Here is a 6,673-nt window from a genome sequence, read left to right as displayed (position 1 = left end):
AAAAGAAAATCTACACTACTTAAAAAGGAGGAAGGCGTTCCCTATTCTGCCCACCATCACACTACGACAAAGGCTTCGTCGTCGACTTTTTTTCGTCACACATCGCTCCTCCCACCGGTTTTTATTCTTTCGTCCAGAAAAAACCGTCAAAAAACCAGTCGTAGACATCCTCACCTGATCTGTTCCCGAGCGCCACCCTCCATCCTCACCCGATCTCCCCTCGCCGTCGTAACCCAAGATCACCACGCCTCCGCCTGGTTCGCCCGCCGCCAGGCCCCCTCTCGCGTACGACCTCGCGGCGTCGCAGACCGCCTCTTCTCCCTTACCACGCCGCCAAGCATACTTGGAATCAGCTGATGCGGCCTTCTTCTCCACCGCGCATGTATGTGGGGATCCCCCTTGATCCCGGCGGCATGGCCAGAGACGAAGGCAACCCTCAGGCTCGCCCGCGTCGCTGCCTGGCTTGGGGCCAGATCGTCGGCTGCGGGGTTTAGATCGAGGGGCTGCGTGGCCAGATCGTCGGCTGAGGGCCGCGCCGCCTAGGTATGCCTCCATGGGCTCAGCTATACTATCAACCGTTGTTGCTTATTATGTTGCTGTCGCTACATACATGCTGCAGCCGTGCGGCATGGGCCGATATGAGCTTCTTTGCTTTGGATTGGAGATTGGGATTTAGGACTTGTGAATCTGCCGTTGTGCTACGGCTGGTTGGCATTCTGGACTGGGAAGTATGGAATCAGGTAGTCTCATACTACTAGCAGACTTGCAGACTAGAATCAAATTAGATGGAAACAGAAATAGGTGTCACTACTAATCGAGAAAATATCAAGCACAGTAAGTACTGGTACAATAGCAACCGGCTAGAGTAAATTGAGAAAATATCAAGCAACATATGTTTATCTCAATTCTCTAGATTTCATGGTCAAGTAGAACAGTACTATAAAGCCCCTGTGCAATACCAGATAAAAGAGTAGAGATAGACAATGTCCATCATGTTTACTAGAATATTTTTGGAAGAGAGAAGCCGGTCTTTGGGGAAGACTGGATGCAGAGCTCAACATTGTCCAAAATTTCCATAGCTTTGGAGAATGATGATGAACTTGACGATTATATTTTATGCCTTCAATCAGAGATAGAGGGTTGCTACCTCTCCCTACTGGAATTTGCTATCAAGAAGTTGCCAAGGTGTGAGGCATCAAACTGTCGCTGAGGTCTAAACACTCTTGGTTCCAACAAGGCTAACAGCAAGATCGGCAGCGGTGTCCACAGCACCAGTGGCTACCTAGCTCAGAGCTATTGGTTGACAGGCGGCTTCATCTGCTCGCAAGTTCTGGTCCTTAAGTTGTTGAGTGACCATGTATCAGAGGACACGCAACAACACACTTCCCTATCTTGTCGGTGAGTACTCATTATTGTACAATTTTTCATGTAATCTGTGTTATCCTGATAGTTTTGTTTTAATTCTTAGGAAAAATTATCCATAGTCTGCTACTTTCTTGAATTGGTGCTCTGCTCTCCGGATTAAATTCTTAATAGCATGAAACCAATGATTTCTGTGTTTAGTGTTGTGGCCCGTTGCTTTAATAGTTCTCATGGTACAGTACATGTTCATGTCTTCTTGCAGATGAACACCGGAATAGGAGTAACACATAATGTCAGCTTGCAGATTTTGGTGAGTACAATGCACATTGTCGGTTATGCATTTCAATTAGGTACTAGAAACAGTAACTGAAATGATTTGTATGTAAAATGTTGTCAGCACTAGGAGTGGCATCAATACATATTTGGAGAGGCTAAGTTGGTCTCCTTCCAGCCCTTATATCCAGTGTGCCAGCTCGGGGACTCACACCAAGATAAGTCTGCGAGGAAACATAGGTAATACCATGTTGCATATTGTTGTTCATTTAGTTGTTTATTAAGCTGTACTAATCCATTTTTTGTTATAGGACATGCACTAGAATGAAATTATGCGGATATGTGTTGTCATGTCATCTGGTTGTAGTACACAGATATGTGTTGCCATGTCATCTGAAGATTAATTGGTTTCATTTTTTAGGGATGATCTCTGGAATCCATTGCCTCTTAACTGTCTCCCACTGACACAGCCGCTGCCGAGGTTTGCCGCCTACACTGTCCTTCCCTCTCCAACCAGATAGCCACCGTCCCGTAGGCTGATTGGCCGTTGGTGTGCCGCTCAGGAGGTCTGATCCATTTGTCCTCCTTTCATTTAAATTCCATCCATGAATTGTTCAAATGATTGAAAAATGCATAACAAATTATATATCCGAAGTCCTGATTTTTTTTACTTTTCTTGCGTTTGATACAAACTCGCAGGTGAGTATGTCTTCAAGATGAGTCCTTAGAACAATATATCCATCTAATATGTGGTATGATCTTCCGAGCTGCTTTGAGCAGAACGTTTATATATTTTGAAAAAAATATTTGTTTGATTATTTTGATATGCAGTTTCCTAATTTCTAATCAATAGAAATTCTAATGCTGATAAAAATTATCATATTAAGTTTCAGAAAAGCAAGAAGCCTTTCAATCTACAGTCATTAATTATTCATAGTAAAGATGAAAGGAAATATTGTTATATATTTTTAAAATGTTAGTATTTCTTTGTTCGTTTTGATATGTTATTTCCTAATTTCTAATCAATGGTGATTCTGCTATTATTTCTTATAAATGATTACTGATGAGCTTACAAATTAATTTTCATTAGCAAAATCACATGCCTAGAGTCTCCTATGTGTTGGGATATTTTCTGAAGAATGATGCCGGAAGATGCTAAAAGTAACTATAAGAATTACCTCTCTCGCACCGCATTTCTTGTTCGCAAAGTATTCTGACAAAGGATTGGTCAATGTGCTATGGATCCATTTGACATTATCTTTTTACAAGTGCAACCTAACTCAAACTCAGTCTCAGCTAGCTAACTACAGCAGCACTGATAGTGGTTAACTACCGTTGCTGTTGCTGGTAGTGGTAGTGGTGGTTCGGAGTTGGCTAAGCCTGGAGCTGGTGGCGTCCCCAAATGTATTCTTGGGATAAGATGGGATTATCTTTGTATCATCTGCAACAACAACAGCCAGCCATGACAACGGTACGTGAAGTGTTCAAATCCTTCGCAATCAAAATTATCTACTTAACTAGCACCAATTGACTTCACCATTTACCATGGTGGACTTGAGTGTTTCTGAACAGTCTGATTTTTACCAACAAATATCCATAAATGCTAAATAATATTTTCTTCGAAAGTCTATTTATTAGTTCTGAACACTTTGTTTCGGATGAACAACCTTCTGTGGCAGTCAGGCAAAATCAAGGCTTCTATTTGTAAGAGCGTGATTACGTAATGAAGCATGGGATGACCCTGTTGAGATTTTTAATGCAATTTTTGACATGTAAATGGTATAAAAGAGGATGCCCAGAAACCATGGTGTTTGCATTTGTTGCTAGAACAATGGATGACCCTCCAGCTTTTTGAGTTGAAACAAGGAGTTGGCAGAGTTCAGTATGTCGATTAAATACACACGTAAATACACGCATTAGGATTTTAGAAGTCGTGCCATTCACTAATTCTAGCATTATCTTATCAGGAAAGCTCTTCTGGATGTTCTAAGGAACTTACTAAAGACACCAGGGAAGATAATACTTTGGCCGAGGATGTGAGATGTTATTTATGGATGAGTTATGGGAATGCCATTCTACAATAAATGAGAATGAATAAGGTGCTATGCTTCCTTGATGTTCAATTCATAGATTTCCTTTACATCGGCATTTTTATTATTGTGTAACTTGCTACATAATTAGGTTCACAGAAAATCGGGTAACTTTTAAAAGCATTGAGAGAAGTTCAAAGCCTATGAAACCACCGATGCGGACATACACAAAGGTATGCTTCAGTAAGTACCTACAAAAAATGCAACATCCGCTGAAAGTTCTTTGGTAGCGAACATAATACTTGACATTTTTGCTTATGCTATTGCTATCTTCTAATCCATGCAAACATATTCAGAAGTTTGGATTCGTTGAAAGATCTATAGATGTGACACGGTACAGAGATTACCGTGAGCTGAGATCGGCCATCACATCCATGTTTGGACTCTAGGGGAAGCTTGAGCATCCTGCAAGTTCAGATTGGAAGCTTGTTTATGTTGACTACGGAAACGATGTCCTTCTCGTCGGCGATGACCATGGGAGTAAGTATCTTCAGCTCTACACTCATTTATTTAGTTACTAATATGCATAGGTAGACCTTGTCCATAGTGGGTGTTTAGGCCAAGTATGCAGGTCACTGTATACATGCCTACAAGCCTCATTTACTGTATACATCCACTTTATCCTACATAATTAAGTTGTCAACATAAGTAAATGACTTCAGCTTTGTAGCTTCTATCCCTTGTATGGTTTCAGCAAGGCACATACAGATGTTTGTTGCATATCTGAAATCAGTTAATATGTAATTTTACTGTGAGAATGCATAGCATATCTATGCATCCGTGCCGTGGAGTTGGTGGCTAGCAAGGTTGATATACAAACTAAACGACAGGCTGTACATTAAGATCTTCTGGAAGAGGGAGCAAGACACATCCTGATATTGAAACAACGGACTGAAATCGCTTCTGGATTTCCACTAAGACAAATTATATGCATTGAGGTGAGTTTCTTATAGCTTCTGCAATCGAGTTTGACTCTGTTTGGAGTTCTGTCAGTAAATAATCTTACCATTTAGTTTTGCTGGCGGTCTCCCGTGAGCTTATGTATGTTCTATTAATGTATAGGACTGCAGGTCGCTGGGTTGCATAGTCTTGGCAGTTGCTTGCTGGAGTGACTCAGCCGAGCAACATTACATTATGAGTTTTAAGGTTTCAAAAATATTCCCAAAAAATTATGGATGTAGCTAACGATGGTATTCTACAATCATGCAAAACCTCAATGATAAATACCTTATACTTCGGGATAGACCAAAATGACAAGTTCTGACAAATTTTCGGACTTTCAAAATGTGTACTATTCACTATATTAGATGTTTAGATCTACACATTTGTCATTTGTTATAGCCCAAAATATAAGGTATTTTGTATTCGTATTTTTTACAATTGTAGGATACATCTGTAACTACTTGCAGTAACTACTTGCAGATTTGTTTTCAGATTTTGTTGAAACTTCAAACAGGGTTTTCGAATTTTTCAAAAAGACTGAGCTACGTGAAGCTTGAGCCCCAAAACGCCACTTTTACTCTACCTTCCCATGGGAGCTTCTGTTTCTTCTGACACATAAGCAATAGTGCCCTGTTTTAACAAGGCCAGTTTATTTCTTACTTATGAGCAAATGTATGTTTTCTTACCATTACTCAACATGAAAACATGTGCATAACCCATCATTTCGCTTATCAAAATATTGCCTTTGAAATTTTTATGAGCTCCATTATGTGCATCATTTGAGATGCAGCCTCCAGTCCAGTGGCTGATGCACAGGTCTTGTCGGCATGTCAGGTTGCTACTGCTTGCTAGCATGATTCATACTCAACTCTGCTCGTACCGAAGTTTGGTGTGATGATGAACCACTTGGTCGAACATGCAATGTATCTCTTCACTCTTCCGAACATGAGCTTTACGGTCGCTACAGCAAACACCGGCAAGTCGGTCAACAGGTATGCCGAGAAGACTGAGGACCTCCCGGTGTGGGAGATCACGAGAGCCTAGAAATGTGAATTAGCTCCTCATGTCGAGGCTAGCGGAGAAGGATTGTCGGTGGCTGAGAACGAAATATTTTGTCTTACATCGGGATGATGGCCTTGAGCCCTTGCCTATGTTTGGTGACGCATGCGTTTAGCATGTTATGTAAGTAGAGTGCTGACACATCTGCGACCGGGAACTATATGTTTTTTTATTCCTTGATGAAAATATGTTTCTAATGGTTCTCTGCTCGGACAGGCATGTGGTTCAATTTAGAAAAAAAAATGTGAGTAGCCTTTCCATGGCGTTGCCTGGTATTGACCATGTCTACTTATATTGTGAATAGCTTCTTAGATATTATTTGTGGATACATTTAATTTTTGTTCTCATCCTCATAATAAGACATGCATCTCCAGCTATGCATCTCCAGGTCTTATGAGGATACATCGCTTCCTGAAAAAACTAGCATTCACACCACCGGCTTGTCGACGAAGCTTTTTACCCCAACCATTATTGAATGCTATGATCCAGGTTGTGTTAGGATATTTATAAATATCAAAGTGAAAGTATTCCTTCATTTATACATGTGTTTGCAGGATTCATGTTTTATGAAAAAATAATACATCCAAAAGAAGATGATGTTGAGTTGAAAGTTCTCCAAAAGAAGATGTTGTTGAGTTGAAAGTTATGACAACCGAGAACACATGTGCTTACCGTGGAAGAGTAACAAGAAGATCTAAAACTTGAAACCACCCAGATGTATAACAATGTTGTCTTGTTATTGTGTTTGTTATTATCATGTTGTAGTACATTATAATGTCACTCATTTGTTTTGAATTTTCCTACTGAGTTATGAATTACATATGTGCATTGAGAAATAAAATTTTAAGACCCGTGGCAACGCACGGGCATTTGTACTAGTTTAGAGTCAAGTGTCGTTCAATCTGAACGAAGTGCGTGCTTGGGCTTGAGCCGGCTGGATCAGCTGC

At 40.6% G+C, this 6,673-nt stretch overlaps 1 long non-coding RNA gene across 18 annotated transcripts; it reads left to right on the top strand.

Annotated features, from left to right (window-relative positions):
• The first annotated feature begins 174 nt into the window (after positions 1 to 174).
• On the top strand, positions 175 to 5,969 carry LOC124675429. 18 transcript variants are annotated; one of them, XR_006993274.1, is made up of 10 exons: positions 175 to 740; positions 1,131 to 1,398; positions 1,625 to 1,672; positions 1,760 to 1,875; positions 2,057 to 2,201; positions 2,335 to 3,734; positions 3,817 to 3,898; positions 4,022 to 4,663; positions 4,788 to 5,339; positions 5,502 to 5,967. It is a non-coding gene; the product is annotated as an uncharacterized LOC124675429 (long non-coding RNA). The 18 variants fall into 18 exon arrangements; XR_006993285.1 differs by having other exon boundaries at positions 177 to 740; positions 2,335 to 2,387; positions 2,932 to 3,734; positions 4,788 to 5,969; XR_006993272.1 differs by having other exon boundaries at positions 179 to 543; positions 620 to 740; positions 4,788 to 5,968.
• Positions 5,970 to 6,673: the final 704 nt, after the last annotated feature.

The sequence above is a fragment of the Lolium rigidum genome, chromosome 7 (assembly GCF_022539505.1).
Source record: "Lolium rigidum isolate FL_2022 chromosome 7, APGP_CSIRO_Lrig_0.1, whole genome shotgun sequence".
NCBI lineage: Eukaryota > Viridiplantae > Streptophyta > Magnoliopsida > Poales > Poaceae > Lolium > Lolium rigidum.
Note: the sequence above shows the minus strand (reverse complement) of the source record. Positions and strands in the feature narration are given on the sequence as shown.